Below are 27,393 nucleotides of genomic sequence, written 5' to 3' on the forward strand. Positions count from 1 at the left end.
GTGTTGGCTAGACTTGGTCATTGGTTGTTGGTCTTTGTTCTCAAAGGGGGCTAAAAATGACATCATTATGTTAGAGTCGAGTTACAGCTTAGAATGCTCTGCCACAGATCAGACACAAAGAGTCTCTATGCACATTTGGGGTGGTTTCTCTAACTTTGCGAACCTTGCATTTCTTCTTGTTGTGCCACAGTTCTCTTGTATTGTCCTGACTCAGTTTCCCTAAATTGTCCTGCCTCAATTTCTAATTATTCTGCTCAATCCTGCAAAATCACCCCTCCCTCCTAATCATGATGATCCAGATAAGGAGAAAGACCTTCTATCTTAGACATCATGACCCCCAGACCTTCCCTACTTATCAGAATGCCTCTCCCAATCCCAGAATGTCCGGAGAAGGGTATCATTCCAGGACACTGGATAATTGCCTCTGGTTTGGTTGTCTTCTAAGACACATCTGGTCTGATCTGATTCTGAGCGCCTTTTTGGGCACTACTTGATTATATGTGTTAAATGTTTTTGTGCAGTCTATGTCTGTAATTTGTGTTCTATATGACTTGTTTGTTTTTTCTGTTGATTAAGAGCTCTGGTAAAGGTTTAAGAACAATGATTAAGAAATTTGGGAATTGGTTATTTCAATGTTGCAACTGTACTTGGTATAAAATTTGCTTGTGATTTTAAACTTTTAATTTGTTGCACTAATTTGTAAGTATTTTAAACTGGCTGATGTTTTTTTCTTTGGAGCAAATTTTCAAAGCCTGCTAGAGTAAAGGGCAATAAAACCTTATCTGATTGAAACTCAGACAGGAGAAAATATTACCTTCTAAAATATATTGGATAATTTGTTATATTATATTACATATGTTATATTATAAACATGTTATATAACATTATACGTTATGCTTTGAATCCAGCTCTGCTGGACATGTGGGTTTTATGTAATCATTTAGCTATTCACTGTATTGTTTTAATCTTAAGTTTTGAAGGAAAAGAGAATGAAGGAGATTTAGGAGAGACTAGAAAGAAAATTTGCATGTGGAAAAAAAGGTTGGGTGGGGTAGGGAGAAATGGGAACTTTTGTCTTCAAAGGTGAAATTTGTCCTCAAATTGCTTTCTGCTATTTTAAAGGTTGTAGGGTTGGAAATTGGTTAAAGTATGTAGCAAGAAGGAAAGAGGAAGTTGAATAGAGGGTTGGGAAGCATGGTGGAATTAGGGGAAATGCCACGTAGAATGTGGAAAGGCAGAAGGGAGGCCATGTGAAATCCCCTTCTTCTAATTATGGAGGGATGGCCATGTAGAATCCTACTTCCTCCCTCTCCCCCTCTCCCCACTAAGTATGTTCTGGCAAATGATTTCAAGAGATAGGCCCGCTTTTAAGTTAATTGACTGAATACTTCTTTCTTTTGATATATAATGATTTCCTTGGTTAAGGAATCATAAATGTGATTCATACTTAGGTAGGATTATTTCTAAAAGTTTAATATTTTTAAGAATCTCTTGGATTCTTTTATGTGGAATTAGGATATTCTGTATAAATTTTATGTGATTGTATTGATTATATCCTGAGGTTATGCCCATCATTTAAAGAGCCTCTGAAAATAATAGTTTTTTTTTCCTTTGTCCTTTTGAAAATGTTTCTGCTATGGACAATATGCAATTTGGGATATTTGTCTATGTATTGGGTATTTTAGAAGCAAACTGATTTGTATGTATAATGTTCACTTATGAAACTGTCTACTTAAATATGACAGAAGTGAACTTACTGAGACAAATTTCTTACTGTTATCAATATAAGGTTATAGTAAATATCTGTTTAGGATATATCTGAAACTTTGGTTAATGGGATTTGTTATTGGAAATAAAATTTCTTGGGCTTATAGTTAATGCTATTTGGGAGTTTTAAAGCTCCACCCTCTGACAGTGGGACAATTAACTGGAGTAAAAATGAATTAAAGTTATTTTATCCTGTATGTGCTGAAAGTTGAGTTTTAACCACTTATATTATGTTATAGTTGTGTCTCTGCATTTTTTTTCCTTTTGTGACTAATTTCTATGATCAAAGCAATGGTCAATAGAAACTATTAATGCAACTCAATTATATCATATCTTGCTGTTTCCAATCTGGTTATATGTAATCATTATATCCTAAATACTTCGGCAAATAAATATTTAGTCTGGTCATCTATCTGTTACTGGATATTGTGTCTGTGGATATTCAGGTTTTTAAAGGTTTCCAAATAATGAGAGGACAATTAGCACAGTGAGACCTAACTGCTATTTATTTGGGACTATAGCTGACAGCCATTTGGCTATCCTGTTAAGCAAACTCGTCTCTTCACATAGGAAGCTTCTGGCTCTTCACATTTTGCAGCAATCTGGTGAACCAAGTCTTTCTATCTCAGAGTGTTCTAACATTTATTTGTTAGATTTGTGGGTTTTTTTTTTGTTGTTGTTCTAGATTTTGGTCAAATTATAGATTACTGAACCGCTTCTGAGACATGGATCAGCCCATCTGAAGCTTTGGTAGCAGGCAGCATGGTCACACCCCACCCCTCCCTGGACTGAGCATCTCGACCCATCCTCAGCATGAAAGAGTTTTTGAGAGACCATTGTCCCTGCTCCTACTGTACTTTGGACTGCTTAAGTTCACTGTTTTGGGAAGATTTGGGATGGAAATTGTTAAAACTGTACTAGTCTATTATGTATAGGAATTTTGATTCACTCTTGGGATTTATAAGTGGAATGGTTATTTGATAATTCCTTTCCATGAGAAAAAAAAAGGGGGAGGAAGAGATAGGAAATTGGGGAAACTGGTGTATTTTTCTCAAAATACCTGAAAGAATGGGAACAATTCCTATTCACTTTGCCTTAGGCACTTCTGCCCCATTCCTTATATCACTAGTTCAGATTAAATTAGAAATTCTTTAAACAGTCCTTTTCGTTTTTTACTCCTTCCTTAAATTTACTGGACTATGATTTGCTGGTTATGCTTTAACTTTGAAATCCCTTATTCTGTTGGAATTGCCCTGGCAGACTCAGTTTGGAGGGTTAATTTTTTAGAAATAACCAGAAATCAAACACCTATCTTGGACTGGCTGTCTCTCTGATCTGTTTCTCTACTCCTGTAACCCCAGTTCCTTAATTAGTATTTCAGCATTCTGAAAGGACCTTGTAGTTTGGTATCAGGCCTCTAAGAATTTGGGGTTGCCTATCTTGGTCTAACTATGCATAATCTGCTCAGAAACCTGGATCCTAGTAGGCAGCTCCTGTTCTATCGAGAAGAGACAGGTGGAACTGTTCCAGGCCCCATTTTTTCCCCTTTTGGAGTCCCTGATAGACTTGGGGCGGCCCTCTTAGGATGGGCAGCAGGACTGTCCTGAGACTATATAAGCAGAGGCTGAGATAAATGCACAAATGACTACAGACCTAACTCATAGTGAACTGTTCATTTCAAACTGCATTCTCTGGCTGAAATGCCCCAACTGCAGAGGACCTGACATGCTTGCAACAGGGAGCCTGGGTTTTGCTGATTAACTCTGGGGTTATCAGAGAGAGACGTGTCCTTGCCATAAGTCTTTGCATTTTTCTAGTTTTATTTTGGTTTATTTGTTTTACATAGGGTTGGTCAAAATTATGGTGCTAAGACTTTCCTAGGCACCTAGAGGAAGGTAATTCAATGACTTGAATATTCAGAAGAGAGAGTGTGGCACAGTTCTTTTTTATTGTCCTGACTCAGTTTCCCTGAATTATATTGCCTCGGTTTCTAATTGTTCTGCTCAATCATGCAAAACCACCCCTCCCTCCTAACCATGATTATCCAGATAAGGAGAAAGACCTTCTGTCTTAGACATCATGACCCCAGCCCTTCCCTACTTATCATAATGCCTCTCCCAATCCCAGAATGTCCAGTGCCTCCCCCTGACCCTGTCAGAGTCCCGTTCCTGCTCTTAGCACTCTGATTCCATCCCTGCCTCAGTCTACCCCTGTATATGGAGCCATATTATATATATATCATTAAGAACTCACATTGTTTGCTGGATTCTTAGAGACAATAGTCTCATTCAGCCCTGGGACCAAACCATGTATCCATTTGGTCCCAGTAAATCTCTCCTTTTCAAATAAATTAAAAATTCTCTAATCTCTATCTTGCCTCAGTTTCTCTGGCATTACATTCTGAACTAATTCAATTCTGCTTTACTTATAGAGTCCAGGCCCTTCTCTGAGAGCACACAATACTGGGTAATCATGTGCCAGTGGCTCCCAAATCATAAAATCAATTCTAAAGTTCTTAAGAGAGACCTTGAGAGTGTCCTTGTATTGCTTTTTCTTACTCTCTTATGAGTGCTTGTTATGAATGAGACTAAATTTGATCATAAAGACACTGATTCAAATCCTGTCACCTTGTACTAGTTATGTGACAATGAGCAAATTCAATATCTCTGAATCTCCATTTCTTCATCTATAAAATGGGAATAATACTTGTATCTATTTCACAGGGTTATTATGTAGTTCAAATGAGATAATAAATGTAAAACTTTAAACCTTAAAGCATCATAATATATAATGTATATCTACACATATAGTGACAATGATTTTTTTTTTTTTTAAGGAGGGAAGTAAGTTGGTTCTAACTCATAAATTCATTTCTGTAAGGAACTCCCAGTAAAGAAACTCCCCTAACAATACAGATCATCATCCTATCAATAACTTATAGTTTCAGGGGGCTAAGCCAGTCATTTATCAACAATCCTTTGTTTGAAAGACACTGCCTTTCAAATGTCCATTATTATTATTATTAAATTACTATAAGTAGTAGTAGGTTCTGATTACTTCTCAAGAGACAAAAGTCCAAATGACCAAACAAACTGAATGCTGTTTTCAATATAATTCCAGTTCATGCTGGATTTTCAAACTCTGTCCCAGTTTTGAAAGACACACCCCTCTCTCATTCTTGCAGAGACAAATTAAAACAACAGCAACTTTTTTTTCTTATTTATGAACAGAAAATGGACAGTAGAGTCATTTTGAACACTTACTTCTGATCAACTTCTACTTTGGAGAATAATTTTTTTTTTAATCACCAAAGCAAGCTAGTTTCGATTTTTTTTTTTTTACCAATGCATTTTGAATTTTACACCAGTCATTTCCTGATCTCTCTCTCCTCATACTGATATAGCCACTGCAGCCGGTAACATTGGCAACAGACTGCACCTGTATTCTTCCATTTCTCCACCATGTATATGTCATCATCTGTTCTTAAGTGTTCTCTGACACAACTAACTAACTCTCTAAAATGACAGCCAATACTTTAATTTTTAGGATAGTGGAGGGAGGAAGGGAACAAGTGTTATTAAGTGCCAACTATATGCTAGGCATGTGCTATGCACTTTGTAAATATGATTTCATTTGATTCTTACAACAACTCTGCATAGTAGGTCCTATTATTACCCCATTTTAGAGATAAGCAAATTGAAGCAGACAGAGATTAGACAACATCTGAGGGCAGATTTGAATTCAAGCCTTTCTGATTCCAGGCTCAGCATTTTATGTTCCACTTTTTCTAGCTGCATCTTCCACCGAGAATGAAGAAACAGAAAAGTTGTATTTCATTCTGTACTGAGTGTGTCCTGGTCTGATATACATAATAACAGGACTTTTAAAATAAAAGATCAAACAATGTGTGGATTAGAATTCTTATAGGTTATGTCACAACACAGGAAAATGATGGCATAGACAAGTGGTTCTCAAAGTGTGGTCCAGAGAATTCTAGGGGTGTCTGAAACTCTTTCACACAGTCTACAAATTCAAAATTAGTTTTTATTTCTAATAAATAAATAGCTATAAAATTTAGCCAACATATACAAAAACTCTTTAGACGGATCGCCAGTAATTTTTAACAGTATAAAAACAGTAAGAACAAAAGTTTGAGAACCACTAGTATGGATTAAAAGCTTTTCTACTCCCTGGATTACTGGAGGAATTAGCTTCTCTGTGCTAGTACCAAAAGATTAAAAGGAGGAAAAATACCCTCCATCAGAGAACAAATTCAGGATAGTAACCTTGCCTGACTTCCTACTATTCTGCAACAGTATTCTTTTCTCTCACTCTGACATCTATAGTGTAATGCCAGAGAAACTGAGCAAAATAGACTTTAGAGAGTATTTAATAATTTGTTAAATGGGAGAGATATACTGGGACCAAATGGATCCATGGTTTGGTCCCAGGGTTGAATAAGACTATCGTCTCCAAGAATCCAGAAAACAATGAGAGTTCTCAATGACATATATAAACACTGCTCAGACTCAGGGGTAGACTGAGGTGGGGGTGGAGTCAGGGCGCTGAGAGCGGGAATAGGGCTCTGATAATCTGGTTCTGACAGGGTGAGGGGAGGCACCCCAGACATAGAGAGAGGCATCTTGATAAGACAGCTTGGAATTCCAATAGCTTGGAATGGGGAGAGGCATTCTGATATTCTAAACATAAGACCTTATCAAATATTCTGATAAGGAGGGAGGGGAGGTTTTGCAGGACTGAGCTTTGAGAAGCAGGAAAACTGAGTCAGGACAAGATCATGATAATTATGGAAACTGAGAACTGTGGCATAACAACAGCAGACATAGAAATATTGCTAGATTTGAAAAGCATTTGGAGGATCTATTTATTAATGTATATGTAATTGAGGACAATTATAATAGCAGTCTTGTGCTGCACAGTTAGCATGGAAGAAGTCTGAAACATCAGACAGTGTCTTCCAGGTATAGTTATATTTAAAAATAAATTTTATTGACATCTGTTTTCATATCACATTTTCCACATATCCTTTCTCCTACTCCCTCTAAGAAAGCTTTATAATCAAAAAGATCCTTTATGATAAAAAATTTTTAAGAGGCAAAAAGAAAAAAAGGTTTCACAAAACTAACATATTAGAAAGATATATTACATATAGCATTCTACACATATGTGTGAAGACCACGTATTTTAAAATCAGCCAGAGTCAGGAATTCAGGTTAGGGGAAAATCGTCACTCTTTATTCTCAGTGAAGAAAGATTGGAGGTGGAAGGGAATAGGCAATAGCAATGTGTGCAGCTGAGTCAAGAAGCTAGCTAGACCAGCAGCCACAAGACCAGCAGCTACAAGCATAGAACCCAGGCTCAATCTCTCCCAGCCTCTCTTCCTGTCTCTCTGCTTCCACCCACCAAAATCGTCACTTCCTATACAACACATCAGGACTTGCACAGAGAGTGGGCGGGGGCCATTCTTTATCCAAGCATGTATATTAATAGAGTATAGTCCAATTACTATTTAGCCTCATGTGTTTGGGACCTCAGTGCATCAACTCAAGCCTCAGCCCATTACACATATGGACCTCATTTACTTTTTAAATTTTAAAAAAAATTTATTAAACAAATCAATTTGCTTTCCAATTCCTATGCTAATGGGCTAGAAACAAACAAAAAACCCCAATCAAAGTCTTGTTACAAATATTCTTAGTCAAGCAAAAGAAATGCACTATGTCCTATATATATATATATATATCTTATTCTGCACTCCAAACCCATCACCTCTTTTTTTCAGGAAGTAGTTAGTATTCTTCACTATGAGTTCCTCTTAAAATATAGGCAGAACTGTGCTGTTGACCTCTGTTCTCACTTATCCGGAATTGTTGTCCCCCCCCCCCCCCCCCTCCCAATTCCATATCCTTCAGCAGACTCTTCCTTCAGTTCTTAAACCTTGAAAAAGAAAAATTGGCACCAATTCCTAGTTGATCCACTCTATTTCTAACATATAGTCTGCACAAAACCAATCTGGTTTTTTGCCCTTACTGTTTCTCCTTTAGTTTCTGAGATCCTTTTCTTTGGGGTCCCAGACACACTTTCTTTGATTTTTGGATAAAACTGTAACACAGTTATCTCCATTAGTAACTGTGCTAGTGTTCCTCCCTTGAATCTGGTTCTTCATCTAACAGTAATGAAACATTTATTATGTGTAAGACTGTGTTAGTATCTAGGAAGAGAGAGACATGGATACAAAAATGGCACTTACGTCCATAAAGAATTTACAGGAGGAAGTGGTGTGGGGGCGGGGAAAGAAAGTAGGAATTTGGAAAGCTGGAAGGACAGGGTGCAGGTACATATAAATAAATGTAAATGATCCTGTGAATTTTTTTCTTAATCCCTCTGCAGAGATTCCCTTTTCTGGCTCTTACTTCAACTATTCATATTACAGATTGTTTCTTTAAGAGTCTGTCATTGGTCACTGAATCTTCCAGGAGGCTCTAGTCCTAGGTCTTCAAATCTTACTCACGATTTCTCTTTATTCAATTCTGTCCATAAAATTTATTAAACATCTACTAATAGGAAAACATTGTAAAAGGTACATGACACAGTAATTCCTGTGCTGTAGGAAGGTTTCTTTTGTTTGTTTGTTTTTGAACGAGATGAGGTGAGATCTTTCAAGACAGTTGTGAAAATTGAGTAAGGCTTCATCGACTTCAGAGTTGGAGTAGGCCTGAAGGATTGAAGATTGAGTCATGGGCATACCTAAGTCCCCTTCCTGCTATCCTCCCATGACATCAGTGTCTCCCTATTTCAGTCAAATATGGGCAACTATGTACTTATTGGTGAAGTTCAATTTCTTGGGTAGTTCCCACATTTAGAATTTAAGATCCTCAGCCAATAAGGATGAGGGTCAGTGGTGGGAGGGGGTCTGCTCGAAGGGCGGGACACCCTTCTCACAAGAATGTATAATAAACTTTGCTTTGCTTCTAGAGATCTCTCCAGCTTGTTTTTTTTTATTATTATTAAATGGTGCTCCCTCACCATTTCTGAACCATAAATTTTTTTTTTTTTTTTTGCATCTGAGTTTAGGGTGGATTGAAGATTGGAATGGAGAGACCATTTAAGACATTATTACAATAGTTGAAATCAGATGTAAATGAAAACAAATGGGAATTTTACTGATTTGGAGCAGGTAGATTTTCTTCACTTTGCTGATAGGTTAGTTCACTTGTAAGATTATTTTGAGGAGAAAAGGACTAAAAAAATACTATAGTAGAGTAGGGTTCAATCTAAAAAATGTATTTTTTTTCTGTGATTACTATGTAAAAATGTGTCTTTTATTAATTTCTCCCAGATACCCCGGAACAAGATATTATAATTTCTATTATGCATGACTGACCTATACAAATATAGGACTTCCCTCTATGGAATAATCATACTTTATTTTTTAAAATGAGTTCTATATTGTGTAAAATTAACATAAATTTTAAGGTCTAATGAAGGCTCATTTTAGTAGCTGCTTATATTGTTCTGAGAAGAATCAGCATCTTGGCTTTTTTCTTTATGTATCTGAAAAACAGACTGGTGGTCCAAGTAGGAAGGGGTTGCAAAGAACACCTGCTGTGTAGGTGGGGAAAGTCACTGTAAGCAACAAGAGCTAAGAAACCAATGACAGTTAGGGGCATGAGAAATTACTAATTCCACCTGCTCTCTTAAGAATCTTCTCAAGCACCACACCAAAGAATTCTGGTATTCTATATATACATATGTGTGTATGTACATATATATATATATATATATATGTATAAATATATATGTATCAGTTAGTATTACTCTTTACACACACACACACACACACACACACACACACATCAGTTACTGTTGCTCTTTCCAAATACACAGACACACAACTTGTGCACAGTTGTTTGCATGTTGTCTCCTTCCACTAGATTTTAAGTTCTGTTAGGACAGGGCCTTTTCCTGCCTTTCCTTGTATCCCTGGCTCATACATAGAAGGGAGTTAGCCAACTTTACCAACTGCCTACTAACTGTCACTCAAGGGGCAGAGAAGCCAAACTAACTTAAACAGCAAGATATGTCTGGGAAGATATGGTACTGGGCAGCTCAAGTCACCTCTCCAACCTTGACTACCATTTCTTTTCTGACCCCAACAGAAAGAGCCCAGGACCATGAATTTAAGAGTCTTGGAAATAACAAGGTTTCCAAACAAATGCATTCTGGCATCATCCTTAGGTAAATATAGGTAAAGAAGAAACAAAATTATCATTTCTTCCAGACTATATGATGGTATACGTAAAGAATTCTAAGAATTCAATTAAAAATCAAGTGCAACAATAACAATAAACTTGCAGGATTTAAAATTAATCCACAAATCACCAATACTTATATATAATACCAATAAAAACCTAACAAGAAGAAACAAAAAGAGAAACTGTATTTGAAATTACTACAAAATGTTAAAATATTTGGGATCTTCATTTCAAGAGACACAAAACTATATAAATACAATTATATATAACTTTTCAGAAACAGAAATAACTGAAAGACCATTAACTGCTTATGCTAAAACCAATATAATAAAATGACAATGCTATTTAAATTAATTTAATTTTCAATACCATACCAAACTACCAAAGAATTATATTTCATAATACTACCAAAAATATAATTTACATGGAGGAAAAAAATGATCAGGAATTTCAAAAGAAAAAATGAAAAGATATTGGACAAAAGGGACTCAAGTGCCAGAGCTCAAACTAGATTTCAAAGTTGTAATTTTTAAAAACCATTTTGATATTGGTTTAAAAAAATAGATTGATCAATGGAACATATAGAAGCAAATGTAGCTAGAAGTAAAGAGTAGTATAATATTTGATAAAAACAAAGATTGTAAGGGCAGCTAGTGGCGCAGTGGATAGAGCACCAGCCCTGAAGGCAGGATCAGGAGGACCTCAGTTCAAATTTGACCTCAGACACTTAACACTTCCCAGCTGCAAGACCCTGGGCAAGTCCCTTAACCCCAATTGCCTCTGCAAAAAAACAAAGATTGTAGTTACTGGGATAAGGATTTGTTATTTGTTTAAAAAAAAAAAAAAACTGCTAGGAATGATAAATAAGGAATGAAACAAATTTACAAGCAAAGGGCTATTATCCAATTAATAAGTGATATAAGGACAAAAACATATAGTTCTCAAGGGAAGAAATTCAGCCTATCTATTATCATGAAAAAAAAAAAAAAAAACGTTCCAAATCACTACTGATTAGAAAAATGCAAATTAACAATTCTGAAATTCTACCTCATACCCAAAAAGAAAAAAAAAAAATGACAAGTTAAGAAAATTATAAATGTTAGAGAGACTGTGGGAAAACAGCCACATTGATAAACTGTTGGTGGACCTGAGAATGGACCTTTTCCATGTGGAAAGTAATTTGGAATTATATAGAGAAAGTTACTAAGTTATGTGCCCTTTGACCCAATTAGACCACATTTAGACAATCTCCTGTTGGGGTTCAAGAGTTCCTGTTGGCCCCAAAGGTATAATGCGGTTCCAGATCAATGTCTTGAGGTATCTCAAAATAATTTTTAGGCTCAGATCTCCAAGAGACAAAGCTGCTAAGCAGCAAGGTAGATTCTTACAGGGTTTTTGGCAAGGAAAGAGGATACAGAGAGGGTTTTTATAGGAAGTAAATAATCTTAGGAGTTGGCATCATATATCTTGGTTTTCTGATTGGATTCCGTAACTGCATAGTTATGATGTTTTTATCAATGCAAAGAATTGGCTAAGAATTCAACCAGAAGCCTTAATCAAGGGTGTGGGAACTTTAAAGAAAGTTCCAGAAAGGCAACAATAGGTCCAAATAAAACCAAAAGGTCAAGATAATCAGTGCTCCTCTCTTTTTGCTTCAGGAAGTAGCTTGTCCCACAACTAAAACAGATTATAGTAAAAGTGTGTGTGTGTGTGTGTGTGTGTGTGTTGTGGTTGTTGTTGTTGCTGTTGTAATGGAAAAGGAAGGTGCAGAGTAGTATTGCCAGACTATATCTGTGGAGATGCTACTGAAGTCTTTTGACACTGTCAATTGATTTAGCATTAGAAACTGAACTGATTTTATCAGTGGAAATGACATTAAGAAGGCATTACCATCTGCTTTCACTCAAAAAAGATTCTGAAGATCAACTGGGTCTGGAATCAAAAAGACCCAAGCAAATCTCTTAACATTGTTGGCAGGAAGAGTTGGACTTGGCTGAATACCACCACCACTACCTCACCATGTATACGTATATTTATGCATATATATGCGTGTGTGTGTATGTGTATGTATTTTTGTGATATATATTTGTATATGTGAAATATATTATAACGTAGAGGACTTTTATAAACTATTTAAGAATGAAATAAGCAGAACCAGGACAAGAACTATGATCAATAGATTGACCATTCATGACTGCAGGGAACCAATGATGAAATATGCCATCTATTATAAAGATGTAACAGATTTAGGGTATAGAATGAGACATATATATTTCTGTGTGCAGTAACTGTGGAAATTATTAAAAAGAAATTAGTTTTCCTTTTCTTGGAAGGGAAGAGTTCTGTTAACTTTTAAAAATAAATAGGTATGTGTGTGAGGGGGAGTGAAGTTTCAAATGAGGTCACTGTATCATTAGTTTTATTTAACTGTTTTATGTTACAAAAGATTCCTCATGAAGTGAGAGTAATATATAAATGCATAAAATATTTAAAACAAAAGACATAAAACTTAGTGGGGAAAAGGAAGGTACAGAGTAGAGTAGTATTGCCAGACTATATCTGTAGAGATGCCACTGAAGTCTTTTGACACTGTCAATTGGTTCAGCATTAGAAACTGAACTGATTTTATCAGTGGAAATGACATTAAGAAGGCATTACCATCTGCTTTCACTCAAAAAAGATTCTGAAGATCAACTGGCAGGACAAGATGCCAGACACTGAGGTCCTTTCTCAAAATAACTGCCAAGCACTTCAACTCTACTGCAGAGAGCACAACTCCATTGAGCTGGCCACACTCTTCAAAGACCATATGTACACTTGCCAAAAGAAATTATTTTGTGAGTAACTCACACAGGCAAGCACTCACAAGGGTGTCAGAAAAAGCAATACAAGGACACTCTCAAGGTATCTCTTAAGAACTTCAGAATCGATTGTATGACATGGGAGACACTGGCACAGGACCACCCAGCATGGCGTGCCCTCATCAGAGAAAGTACTATGCTCTATGAGTAAATCACATTAATTCAATTAGCTCAAAGAAAACATAAGATGTGCAAAATTAGAGAAGCTACTCCAAATGTTCATATGGACTATTTGTGTCCAACCTGTAGCAGAGTGCGCCGAGCTTGTATTGGTAGTCTGACCAGACATAGGTGGACTCACTGTAACTTAACTCTAACATAGTGATGTCATTTTGATCCTCTTGGAGAACAAAAAGACAACAACCAACCATCTCTTTTGTCATTGTATTCTAAGGATCATGGGACTTTTCTATCTGACTTGCTGAATCTTCTATAAATTCTCTTTTCTATTAGACCGTGAGCTACTTGAGGTTGTGTGTTACATTTCTTTCACCCCCAAATTTAATACCATGTTTTACCTATCGCTATGCTAAATAAGTAATTCATTCACTCATAGTACCTGGCACATAGTAGATGCTTAATGCCTATTGACCTGCTACTACATCATACCTTTCCCAAAACTTATTTCCCTCTTTATGGAAGATCTTCCTAAACTTCACTCCTTATCAAAAAGCCAACTGGTTGGCTGGAAATATGATTACTACTTTCTGTGGAACTTAGTATGCAAAATCAAACATATGCCATCACTTCAACTTTTACCAAGAAACATTTCCTTTATGAGAAGCAATTAAGTCAACTGTTGGTGAAGAACTAGATTTCTTCTACAACTAACACTCTTTAAAACCACCTTCAAAAAGGTATTTATTCAAAAAGTATCTAAGCAGATAAAGAGGATACTGAATTTAGTCCTTTGACAACTAATCCAGGTAACAAAGACAACTCACTTTCATTTAGTGCTTTAACAAAGCACTAAATAGTTTTGAGTGTTATCTCAGTTTCCTCATCTATAAAAGAAATGATTTCTAAGGTCCCTTCCAGCTCTGAATTCTTCAAGTTTAAGTTAGAAAACAAAAGCAAAAACAAAAGTCATTCCCAATAAATCCACATGGAAGGAATTAGAATGGGAACAAGTGAGAGGTTTTATAAGTCAAGCTTGGATAATAGGTTTTTTTACTATGCACATCCATCTTTACATTCAATTGTGATTAATACCTGTGGTGAAAATAAAAGAAAAATAGATGTTTCTTTTTTATAAGAGCATAGCCATTCAGTCATGTCACCAAAAGCTATGCATTATATTGCTATACCATAAAGAAAACTATCCAAACAGTCTGCCTAGTCAAACTCAACTTCTTTTAGTTAATATTCAGTCACATGAATAATAATAGCTATTCATTTTCTGTAGTCAATACTTCATTCTGACATCATTTTATATTATACTCCACAATTCATTGGAGATATTATTTGCTGAATTATGGAACCTGTTTCAGGACATCAGTTTCAAAGTATGCAAAAATTGTTGGATTAATCATCTGTAAAAGTCAAAAGGAAATTTTCTCACAAATTTCTTCTTCCCAAAATATGTTTTCCTCCAATACAAAACCAAATTAAAGTTCAAAAAGTTCTAATGGGAGCTTCTTGAAGACAACTCTCAGCACGACTGGTACAATGCAATTGCTTTATAAATGTTAGTTGATTGTTTAATCAATCAAGCTTTTAGTAAGCCTTTATTATGTCCTTGGGGGAGGGAATATGGAAAGAATAGCATCTAGTTTCTGTCCTCAATAAGTTTTCATTCTTTTGAATGAAGAAAAATTGCCCTAATTGGATACTTTTGTTCAATTCCCAGTTCTACCTTAATGTTTCTGAATAATGTTAAGATGCTATGGAGGATGTAAGATAATGTGTGGCCTTTATAAGGTGTTTCTCTACCATACATTTTGAATCCACTATGGTAATTTACTGCTAGGGTGGAAAGTCTTAGCAATGATTTCTATGATAAAATTTCCCTTATAATATTGTGAAGCAAGTGACAAAAGAATGAAACTCATGTTTTCACCAGAAGTTTCATTCTTGGGTTTTTTTGGGTCATACTGTAACATAGAAGAACGATTCTTGGCAGAAGCTATACCTTTATAATGTTGCTAAAGAAAGAAAAGAAAGACTATTTAGCAAGAATTATCTTCTTTCTCAATAACATATTCTTTCCCTGTCATCTTCAAGAGGAATGAAAATGACCCAGACTTTGACATATTTCTTTCTGTTAGTCCACTATCACTGCACCATGAGAATCATTTCCTCATTAATTTGGATTTATTCAAGAGAATTTTATGTCCTTTTTAAAAACAGCGTTCATGTTTTTGATAAATAATTTTTCTGTGTCTTAATGAGAATTCTATCTTATCGTTTCACCCTTGAAATCTCTAATCTGTGCTGAGGGGAACCATCTTATTCTTCCTCACTGTAAATTTTATTTGGCATTTATTACTTCCTTACATGTGACATACTGTCAAAATCTCCTATGAGATAAAAGAAACTTTTAAGTAGTGTAAGTGTTTTTGTACTTTTTGGTAATTAAAATATGCCATTATAGGAGCAGTTAATTTTTCTTCAGCTTAATTATATTCACAGATTTTTTTTAAACCTTGACTAGTACTGCTTTTACAGTTAAATTAAATTAAGTTAAATTAAAGTTAAATTAAAAAGGTTAAATTCTAGGCTAACAGAACCAAGTTGGCAATATTATGGAACATTAACACTGATGTTTTGAGATTCTAGTGGTTTCCTATTTACAGTATCTTAAAGTCTATTAAGATTCAGAGTATATTAACTGCAGAGGATTGGCAAGGTGTAGTGGATAAAGAGCTTTCCTAGGAGTCAGGAATCTCTGTTCAAGTTCCCAACGCTGACAAAGAATAACTCTATAATGATCTTTCACTGAATGGCTAGTGGATTCAAACTCAAATAAAAATGGGGATCACTAAATTCAATCCATAAAGACGCCTGTGGACTGAATATATTAATTTAGAAAATTATATATTAACATTATCTATTTTCTATTGATATGTTTAGATCTATCTATAAACCTAATAGAATATAATAGATAGAAATAGATAAATCTATTTCTTCATTATCTATTATTTATTTTGTTAACTATTTCTCAGTCACGCTTTAATCTGTTTTTTCAACACGCTTTACATCTCTACTCTAGGCAATTCTCTTAGACTAAATTGTCTTCACGCTGCGTGCCCTTGGTAGAGAGTTCTTCATCAGCGAATTTCCTAGATCAGTGAAATCACAGGTTTATCTCCTACCCTTAACTGCTCCCCAGAATACTTGGAAACTTGTGTACTCATATCTGAAATCTTCTGTTAACAGCAATTTCTTTAAATCACATTTAATATTAAAGGCTGGATGGGAGAAAGAAGTATTTACATCGCACCGCTACGTACCAGGGACTGTGCTAAGTATTTTTACAAATACTATCTCATTTCACCATCAGAACGATTCTGTGAGGTAGGGGCTATTAAATAAAATCAGACACTAAATTATTAAAACGCATCTCTATTTCGACAATCATTTGCTATTCTTATGCCTCCATTGTCACTAAAGGAAGCCAGGAGAAGTAACGAGTGTCGGGCCTTCTTGTTCTTATACGTCATTCTTACGTCCATTGCCCAGATGAAAAACTAAGGAGGAGCGGTTAGGAGAGTGATCTGCTTCAAGCTTAATTGGAAAGTCCCTTCCCCTTTCTTGCTCCGTGGGTGCGAGAAACAGCGTGTGAAAGACTATGATGCTGTGTGAGCAGGCAGGAGTTAGTGTGTACGCGACAGAATGATGTATTGTGGGAAAGTCAGTGACTGCATCAGAGTGCAAGAAAGTGAGTGTGTAAAGCGATGCTGTTAGTGCGAAAGTAACGTGCGGAACGTGGTGCAGTGTCAGTGAATGAGATGGTGCGGGAATGCACTAAGTGTGCAAGAAAGTGTGCGACAGAGGATTGAGAGGCAGTATATGTAAGAGTGGAGTAGCAGCGAGACGTTAGTGTGTGAGAATAAGTATTTGAAAGTATGTGTGAGAAAAGTGAGAGGACGTGCGCGCCGTAATGGTGCGGTTGTGCGTGCGCGTGCACGTGCGCGTGCGCGCGCGCGCGCTCGCCGCCCGGGAGGTGCGCCCGCTCGGCTCTTCCCCACGCAGAGCAAGGGCAAGCTGCGCTGACTTGTAGACAAACTCCAGGCTCCCCTCGGGCTCCGCCCCAGCCCTCTCCTCTTTCCGAGGCCCCCGGCCCGAGCCCATCCCCCATCACGCTAGCCCGGACCCCCGGCCCCGCCGCAGCGACGGCCGGCCGGCCCACCATTCTGGGAGGAACGCCTCCGGTTACTCACAGTCCAGGAATTGTGAGCCCCAACTTTCTCAGCTTGGCAGCACCCAACCCGGGACGATAACCGGAAGTGGCTTTCGGTTCCAGTTCAGAGGGCAACTCCTGCGAGCGGAATCATTAACCCCTTGTGAGCCCTTCTCTTCTCTCGCTAACACAGCCTTTCTGGTGGATGAGGGGCGAACGAAGCAGCGGTCCCCCCAAGCCCAAAGTTTGCTAGGCCCAAAGATGTAGGCCCAGAGGGACTGCAGAGTCCAACGCACCTCGTTTTACAGTGAAGGGAAGTAGAGGCCCGGTCAGGTTTTCTTTTACTAATTTGTTCAAGTTCACCCAAGTTGTAAATGGCAAAGGAGAATTTCAAACTAAGGAGAGATACAAACTAAGACCCTTTTTTTAGCATTCTTAAAGGTCTTTGTAGAGTTATGGAAAAATATCCCATACAAGCCATTCCCCAATTGATAAATAGTCAAAAGAATATGAACGATATTCAGAGAAACTGAAACCATTTTTAGTCATATGAAAAAAACGCTCTGATTCACTATTGAATAGAAAAATACAAATTAAAGACAACTCTGAAGAGACGATGATAGATGTTGGAGGGGATTGTGGGAAAACTGGGACACTGATACATTGTTGGTGGAGCTGTGAAATGAACCAACCCTTCTGGAGAGCAGTCTGGAACTATGCCCAAAGGGCTATCAAACTATCCTCACCCTTTGAGCCAGCAGTGCCTCTACCGGATCATAAAAAATGGAAAAGGACTCACAGGTGTAAAAATCTTTGTAGCAACTTTTTTTTGTAGCGGCCAGGAACCGGAAACTGAGTGGATGCCCATCAGTTGGGGAATGGCTGAATAAGTTACGGTATATGAATGTTATAGAATGTTATTGTTCCTTACAAAATGATGAGTAGATTTATTTCAGAAAAGCCTGGAAAGACTTGCATGAACTGATGCTAAGTGAGTGAGTAAAACCAAGAAAACATTGTACACAACAACAAAAAGATTATCTGATGATCAACTGTGATAGACTTAACTCTTTTCAAAAAATGAAGTGATTCAATTCAGAGACAGGATTATGGAGATTAAATGTGGATAAAAGCTTAGTATTTTCGCCTTTTACTGTTAAAGTTTGCTTTTTTCCCCTTTTCATATGATTTTTCTCTCACAGCATGACAGATATGGAAATATGTTTAGACTTGCTTAAGTTTAAGCAATATTAGATTATTCGCTGTCTAGATGAGGGAGAAAAATTTGGAACACAAGGTATTGAAAGGATAAATGGTGAATTTATCACCATTGCATGTATTTTGAAAAATTAAAAGCTATTATTATTATTATTATTTTTTTTTTATTTAATAGCCTTTAATTTACAGGATATATGCATGGGTAACTTTACAGCGTTAACAATTGCCAAGCCTCTTGTTCCAATTTTTCACCTCTTACTCCCCACCCCCTCCCCTAGATGGCAGGATGACCAGTAGATGTTAAATATATTAAAATATAAATTAGAAACACAATAAGTATACATGACCAAACCGTTATTTTGCTGTACAAAAAGAATCAGACTCTGAAATATTGTACAATTAGCTTGTGAAGGAAATCAAAAATGCAGGTGGGCATAAATATAGGGATTAGGAATTCAATGTAATGGTTTTTAGTCATCTCCCAGAATTCTTTCTCTGGGCATAAAAAGCTATTATTATTAACAAAGAAAAAGAAAATATCCCAAGTTAGGGCATTTTGAAGTTACTTGGTATCTTTGCAGCCTGTAATACTTTTGATGATAAAACAGTTTTGACCTCTATGACTCTGACTAGAACAGTTTTCATAAGCAGAATGGTTTTTACTCTGGTGAAGACAGGGTGTCAATTACCTGTAGAAGGTCAAAAAGCCTTTACTAATCACTATGTGCCACATTTGCGGAAGCCCTGAGGATTCAAAGAAATGCAAAGAGTGTGCTTTTGCTGACAAGGATCTGAAGGCAGAGGCAGAAATTCAAATAAATATATACATTCAAAACATTTATAGTGAGAATGGGAGGCAACTGACTTCATCTCTTGATCATTCTATAGGCTATAAGAGCCAAGGTGGAAGGAAAATTGGAATATAAAGAAGAGATGTAAATTCTAGCTAGTTATGTGACCTTGTTGGAGGGGATGTGGGAAAATTGGGAGACTAGTACATTGTTGATGGAGTTGTGAAATGATCCAACCATTCTGGAAAGCAATTTGAAACTATGCCCAAAGGGCTATAAAACTGTGCATACCCTTTGAGCCAGCAGTGCCATTACTGGATCATAAAAAAGGGAAAAGAACTCACAAGTGTAGAAATCTTTGTAGCAACTTTTTTTGTAGTGGGCAGGAACTGGAAACTGAGTGGATGCCTATCAGTTGGGGAATGGCTGAATAAGTTATGGTATACAAATGTAATGGAATATTATTAATATTAATTAAAAGCAGAAACTTTTTGAGATTTCTCATCCCAGAAATGGAGATAATATTATCTATACTACTTATCTCACAATGTCAATGTAAGCAGAAAGATTAAATGAACAGATGTGTGAAAAATACTTTGTAAGCCATACATTATCAAATAAATGTGAATTTTTTTGGAGTTTGGAGTTATGAAGAGAGGGATTCATTCCCTTGAGGAAGATGGGTCTTATGTCTTTAATTCTAAACTGGCTAAGCAATAGATACTGCATTCTATCCAGATTACTCCCAACTAGGCCCACTTTCTTTTTTTGCCTTAGATTGCTTCAGGAAAATGGAAAAACTAGTGGGTCGTCTGGTGTTACAAAGGGAAATTACTTTCTTCTCTGTTGTTGCTAAAATGAGTTCTTTTTACTAAACATACACTTCACACAAAAACTACTTGTTATTTGTAGAGACTATTATGCCTTCAAAGAGATTATGTAGTGCTGGCTGTTTTTAAAATGTAAATGTCTTATGACTTTAAAAGTTCCTTGTTCTTTTTTGCTTATTCAAATCCTGCTGATTCTTCAAGACTCATTTCAAATTCCATTTTCTCCAAAAAGTTTTGTTGATCCATTCAGCACTCCCCCCCCCCGAAAAAAAATTCTTATTGTATTTGATCAACAACAACAAGAAATCTAGATAGTTTTGTAGCTATTTTTGTGTAAAACTAAATGAAATTGTTGGAAGAGTAGGGTGGAAAGAAATGAGAAATTCTACTTTTTCTTCCTTAAATTACTGGGCATCAGTGTCTTGATATATAAATATATATTAATTGATTATGGTAAGTATTAATTATATCAAATCATTTTAAGATTATTTTCTCATAAGTACATTGTGCTACAAAGCAGACCATATTGAAAAACACTAGGAAAACTGAATTATCTCACTTAATATACTTTATATAAATTTTGAGCATAGGGGACTTAATGATCAAGATTTTTATTCCTTAAAAAATAGCTCCTTATGTACAAAGTATTGTAGATTGAACATTGGTTATTAAGCTTTTAAGGCTTTTGAAATTAAACACTGTACAAACAAAAGGAGAGATAGACTTTGACTTTAAGAGGCTTTTATAATGGGAGAATACAGCACATAAAAGAGAGCAGAAAAGTCTGAGACTTAGAGTGAAGATATCCTGAGAATCCAGAGCAGACCTGAGAGAAGATTGATTGAAGGAGTGAGATTGGTTTGGGCCCTCCCTCAAATGGAGCAACTGTGATGGAATTTAATAATCTTGTGAAAACATTTATTCAAAATTAGAGCAGAAGCATCAGGACAGAAAGGAGGATAGAAATCAATGTGAGCAGGTATAGAAAAAAGGCTTTTTAATAATGTTGTCTAGAAATTGTCTAGAACTCTAAGTAGTAGAGGAGCCTCTTCTTGTGAACTCTCTCTCTCTCTCTCTCTCTCTCTCTCTCTCTCTCTCTCTCTCTCTTTTTAATTCCCTCTCTGGAGAGAGGCAGCATGGTATGGTGGAAAGAGGGAAAGAAACCAAAAAAACAATTGGAGTCAAGGATCTGAGTTTTGTATTCCATTCCTTGTCACATATCATCCATGTAACATTAGGTAAGATACCCCTTCTGAAACTTGGTCTCTTTAATTATAAAATGAGATTTAGGCTAGATGACTGCTAGTCATATCCTATCCTGTGACCTTAGAAGTACAAAGTAAAATAACAAAATATATACAAAAGGCTTTGATGACCATCACATTCAAAATATTATTGAATGTACAGTTTCAAGAAGCCTTAGAAATCATCTATCAGGGTTATTGGAGGCAATTAGAAGGTGAAGTAGATAGTGTAATGGACCTTGAATCAGGGAAAATTTACAAATTTACTATTATTTACAAATTTATAAATCCAGCCTCAGATACTTCTTAGCTTTTTGAATAAGTCACTAAAACTCCCTTTGCTTCAATTTCCTTATCTACAAAATGAGCTAGAGAAGGAAATGGCAAATCACTGCAGTACCTACCTTTGCCAAGAAAACTCTAAATATGGCCATGAAGATTTGGACATGACTAAACAACAACCAGGATTATTAATATAAGGTCCATGAACTTTTTAAAAAGTTTGATTAACTACATTTCAATGTAATTGGTTTCTTTTGTACTCTCACATATTTCATTTTGTGTAATTAAAAACATTCTATAATCCATGGACTTTCACTAGACTGCCAGTGGAATCCATGACATGCTAAAAGACTAAGAACCCTTTATCTAGTTTAACTCCTTCATTTCACTTATGATTCAATTGAGGCCCAAAGAAATTTTATGATTTACCACAGTCACAAAGCTGGTTAGTGACAGAGTTGGGACTAGAACTTGGAATTTTTGGCTCCCAGTTTACTCTTTCTGTTAGAGCAATTAGAAATTCATTCAGATTAACAATTTCTTTTAAAATAAAAAGACATTGAGAAGCTTAAGTTATTGTTCAGGGACAAAAATAAAAATTAGCTTATTTAGAAAACTGGGTAGTAGGAGGTGGTGGTGGCAGTGTGTGTGTGTGTGTGTGTGTGTGTGTGTGTGTGTGTGTATGTGTATGTGAGGATAGTGAGGTGATTTGGAATCTGGAGTGGTTTGGGAAGGGTAGTGCCAGGGTGAGCACTAAAATGGAAAAATTTGATAAATTATGGGGAAGAGCCAAAAGATTATTACAGAAAGCATATAGGAGACATTCATCTACTTTTCATTTTGCTAAGTAGTAGAAATAGTTTTTACACCTCTGGAAATTATCTTGGTACCACCTTTTATTTCTCTGTTGAAAAAAAAGGATAAATACCAAATGGGTTAAGAGGTTACTTAGTGTTTAAATTGATATAATGGTCACATTAAGAAAGAATTTTGATCAATATAGCTGGAAACTCTAACTGGAAGGACTTGTCTGAAAATTTAGCCTTTCCTTTGTTTACTGAATTTTTGGAGTTTCCCTTTCTCAGTTTAAGTGCAATCCTAAAGTGTATTACTTCCCCCTCCTCAGAGATCTGGGGTCAAATTATCACTCAACTACTTACATCTTTCTTATGTGACATTCGCAAGTCCCTTAACTTTGCTAGGTTTCAGTTTCATCACGTAAAAAATGCGACTTTTCATTTTCAGAGCAACATTCACTCATATTGTTCAGTGTAAATAGGGCCAAATTCTTAGTGGTTAGCACTCCAATGCAAAAAGTCCTATTTTAAGCTACAAATCCCCCTCTTTTGCTGAGGATATCTGAAGAGGCACTAAAGCAATGTTTTTGTTTAACTCTTCAGAATGCAAAGCTCCTGCCCATCTTCTTTTATTAGTTGTTTGATCCTTGGGCCAAGTTGGCCTCTCTGGGATCAGCGATAGTGATTCTTGTAGGAGACAGCCCAGACTCTTTTTTTTCCATAACAACTTTTTCTCAATAAAATGAGAATGACTTTGCTAGAAATTGCCTCCTATCTCTTTATTTTTCAGTTTTCTTTACTTAATTCTATGCAATCCTGTCTACAACTTTTCCCATCATTTCTCGTTTGGTTATTTGAGTTTCATTTGAGTCTATTTTTTTTTTAATCCTTTGCCTAAAATCAGGCAAAACTTGAAAAAAAAAATTAAAGGTATCTTAAATTTGACATTTTATACATACATACATATATATATATATATATATATATTTTGAACAATTCAAGCCATATAAAGAATTATGTGTTTGACACTGCATTAGGTTCTGATGAAGTCCTCTTAAAGATTTTATATTTTATCTACAGAATGTAAAATAACAGCTTTCTTCTATCTCTATTATTAGGTGACCTATTTAAATGGATCATCGTTAGGCAAAGCAAACTTTTTGTGCATGGTTATGCTGAAGCCAGTTCTAGCTAGTTCCAGAGAACTGCAAATCAGTTGTTATTTTTTGGTGAGTATTTACACTTCAGAAATCCACAAATTGCTACAAACTAGGCCTTGATTCCTTGTTTGTTTATTAGTTCTAGACTTAAGAAAGTGTTAACAATGCAGATTAAAAGTGTTTTGGGTTTATGGTTCTCTTTCCTTTCTCATCTCCCACATCTGGTTATTAAACATTTACCAACACACCTTTGCTCTTGAGTAATTGTAGAATATTAAGTAATATTGGAGTAGTGGAAATTATTCTCAAACAAAATTTCCCTTCTCCTTCCATGATGATGTAATATATTATACAACAGTTTTAAAAAATGTCTTAAGCCTAAAATCAACTCCTCCACAGATCTTCAGAGGTCTTTCAAGTATGGATATTTTCAGTTTAATCAATCCCTTTAAAAAATGGAGTTGACCCCTTCATGGGATATTCATAGATGTTATTCCTTACGGCTAGTGAGGTCATCATCTGGGAGCCAGTATTTTAAAACATTTTTTAAAAAGACTCCTTCATAAAAAGGTTACAATTAAAAATCCAGCTTTCTCATAATTGATGTTGTATCACAGAATTGGATTATGAGTTCTTTCTTACCTGAAGACATTAATGATGACTTAGAAATATATCTAGTTTCCACTATACAGTCCTAATCAGGTTAGTGAATAGAATTACTATGTTTTCTGCAATAACTTCAGGCCTTTTAAAATAATACTTGGGCTGATAATTTTTGGGGAAGATACTCATTTACAAGATTAATTGATTATTTAGTAATTTCAAGGTAAATTTGGAGACAAGGAGAAATCAGTTCACAAACATCTTCTATAGTTGCAGAATGGGAAGGAATATGAATGAAGCATTGGTTCTTACAGCCCAATTGTCATGTGTAAAATACCATCTTCAAGGGATCTATATATTCTATTTATTCTCCTGAAAAAATGGTATTTGCTATTTTTTTTTGCAAGTGAAATTATATGTTTGACTATTACTTTCATTATAATTTCAGTTGATGTTTTAGCCTAAGTTCTGTTCTGTTTTGTTTTTTTTAAAGCAAAGGCTTCCAAGTTTTTTGATCTCCTTCAATCTTCTTTCCCCATCCCCTTAAGTGGGAATATTTTCTTTTTTGTTTTTTGTTTGGGTACCTTTTTTTTGTTGTTGTTTTGTGTATGTTTGTGTGTTTATATATATATATATATATATATATATATATATATATATATAAATAGATAGATAGATGATGTCCACATATACATACATATATATATATATATATATATATATATATATATATGTAGATAGATCAAGACACAGTAATGCTCTGATAACTAATTTCCTAAAGTGAAGATTCCTTTTATTATATGAATGAGTACCCACTTCCCTAGTTTTTATATTATTTTGTTTTTTTGGCTGTTGTTTTCTAAATTCAGATTTCTATCCCTTGTTCTAAAAAATGAGACAATTGCCCCTGTGTAATTTAAAGTCCTCTCATTTTCACTTATTATTCACAGTGAATGCTTTAGCAAATCATACACTTGTTTATTGCTTATGATTTGCTATCAAAGCTTCAGGTGAACTTATTTTAGGGGATACAGGAAAAACAGGATTCTTGTTTGAGTGTCTTGCTTTTCCAAAGCTCCTTTGTATCATTCTCTCCTCTCTTCATTAACCAACTCTGCCTTCCTGTGATAAACATCTGTTTCTCCAATGTCATGTGCTGCCAAAGCAAGCACATACCATATTCTCTAAGAAAAACCCTCTATTCTTTGTTGAACTATTATTTACCAATTTCATCTTTATATTGTCTTCTAGATATCAGTAGCATGTAATTTGTACTATTAATCCAACCCCTGCTAATCTTTCCCAGAAATGTCTAGGGGAAATTTAATTGTATAAAAAGAAGATAAAGAAGTGTTAACTAAGCCTTTTGGTCATTCATCATCAATCAATCTATTTTGAGCTCTTTGTGGATAATGTAGTACTATATATAGTAAAGTACTAAATAATAAAATATCAAAACCATTCATGCTTTAAAGCTGTAAGTCGTTTAGAAAAGGTAATGTTAAAATCAGCAAGTCTGTAATAATTAGTGTGCCTCACTTCTATAATCACTTGTTAGAATAAAATAATGAGCGATACTTAAAAAAAAGGCAAATATTTCTAACCTCTTATGGTAGCCATATCTTCAAGCACTAGGTGGCCTACATCTAATACTTCCTTTCCTGATCCATCAACTTGTCCCAGCATTATTTCCAAGTTTCTAGTATAACCTGTGGCATAAATGAAGACTTAAAGGTGAACTTTACCAGAATCAGGCTAGTGTACTACAATGAAGTAAATTAAAATAATCTAAAACAAAAATTAAAAAGAGTTTGGCTGACTATTGTGTTAATCCTGTAAAGTAAAAGTGACAAGCTTATAAAATGGAAACTACCAAAACCAAGCTCAAAATGTAATGGTAATTCTACATCAGTTTAGAATTAATCCATCAAATTTCAGTAAAAAACAAAAATAAAAACAAAAAACAGAAAAGAAAAGAAAAACTGCAAACCATACAGAGTTTATTATCTCAAGAAAAAACATCAGTCTAATAAACTTATGTACAAATCTTATGTGTATTTGGATTTTTGTCCTGAGATATTTTATAATAAATTTTAACACTAGAAAAGGCCTAAATTCCAAAGCTGAGCTAAAGAGAAATAGTTTTAAATAGGATCATAGATCTCATGGTTTTACTCCTCAGAAAGCTAGAAAGAACTGTTTTAAAAAAATAATCTCTCTTAATTTTCATCTTTAATTCCTTATACTAGCCAAATTCCCTTCGATGGCAAGGAAATCTGTCAAAAATGAAGGATTATAGATTTAGGCTATACATTATGCTTTTAATGAGAGAAAGAGAGAGAGAGAGAGAGAGAGAGAGAGAGAGAGAGAGAGAGAGGGGTTAAAAATGGATATACTGTAATTTAATTGTATATACTAATTTATTAATTGACAATCAACAGGCACAAAAGCTTTTCATTACCTTATTAGAAACCTCTTGATTACTTCTGAGTCATAGATTATTCTTCTTTAAATATTTAGGTAATTATGTAGTCTGAAAACTTTGTCACCAGGTTTTCAAAATGCAGCCCACAGTGAAACTGCCCTGAGTCTAAGTCTCTTATCTGGGAACTTCCACCGAGAAATCCCCTAACTTGAAGACTTCCTTATTTGCAGCTACCAACAGCCAATCCCTGCAAAATATTGAAATGAACAAAGTCTACCAGAAGATATTTTGCAAACCACCCTGCCTGTAGCTCTAGCTGACTTCCTTCTTCAATTCAAAAGACACTTATCATGAATAAAATGTATTTTTGTATAATTAGGACATTTCACAAAATTTCAAAAAAGTTGCAAATCAAAACATTTTAAAATTAAATACTATTTTCAATCAGTTCTAAACCATTTAATCTGAGAAATAGTGAATTCAGCATTCAAAACAGAAAAAAACTAATTAGCAATGATTGAAATATTAATAAAAATTGTCTTGAACTTTTATTCCTTTATCCTTGATGTTGAAAATATATCCATTGAAAGCCTAGTAAAGATTAGTTTCTTAAGAGGCATTAAAAGTTTAGTTGATCTTTCTTTTGGCATTGGAGATGCCTGCCTACCCAGAGAATAAACTTTCTTTTGAGACTTTATTAGGACATTAATGTCTCCTTGAAGAGGAGTAAGCTGACTTTGCCTTCTCTTGTCCTACTGGCACACACTTTAAGAATGACTATGGGATTTATTACCAAA

The 27,393-nt window shown here is 35.3% G+C and overlaps 1 protein-coding gene across 4 annotated transcripts in view; it reads right to left on the reverse strand.

Moving 5' to 3' along the window:
• Positions 1–26,766, reverse strand: part of TANK (TRAF family member associated NFKB activator) — an 88,671-nt gene extending 61,905 nt beyond the window's left edge. Inside the window, exon 1 of one of the 4 annotated variants that reach the window (XM_012544759.3) lies at positions 26,633–26,766. The gene's annotated coding sequence lies outside the window, so the exon portion shown is untranslated. Of the gene's footprint in view, positions 1–17,286; positions 17,664–26,632 lie in introns of those variants that run through there. The other 3 variants (XM_023499241.2, XM_031960583.1, XM_031960585.1) reach the window with 3 other exon arrangements.
• Between the last annotated feature and the right edge of the window lie 627 nt (positions 26,767–27,393).

Source organism: Sarcophilus harrisii, chromosome 3, assembly GCF_902635505.1.
Source record: "Sarcophilus harrisii chromosome 3, mSarHar1.11, whole genome shotgun sequence".
Lineage (NCBI taxonomy): Eukaryota > Metazoa > Chordata > Mammalia > Dasyuromorphia > Dasyuridae > Sarcophilus > Sarcophilus harrisii.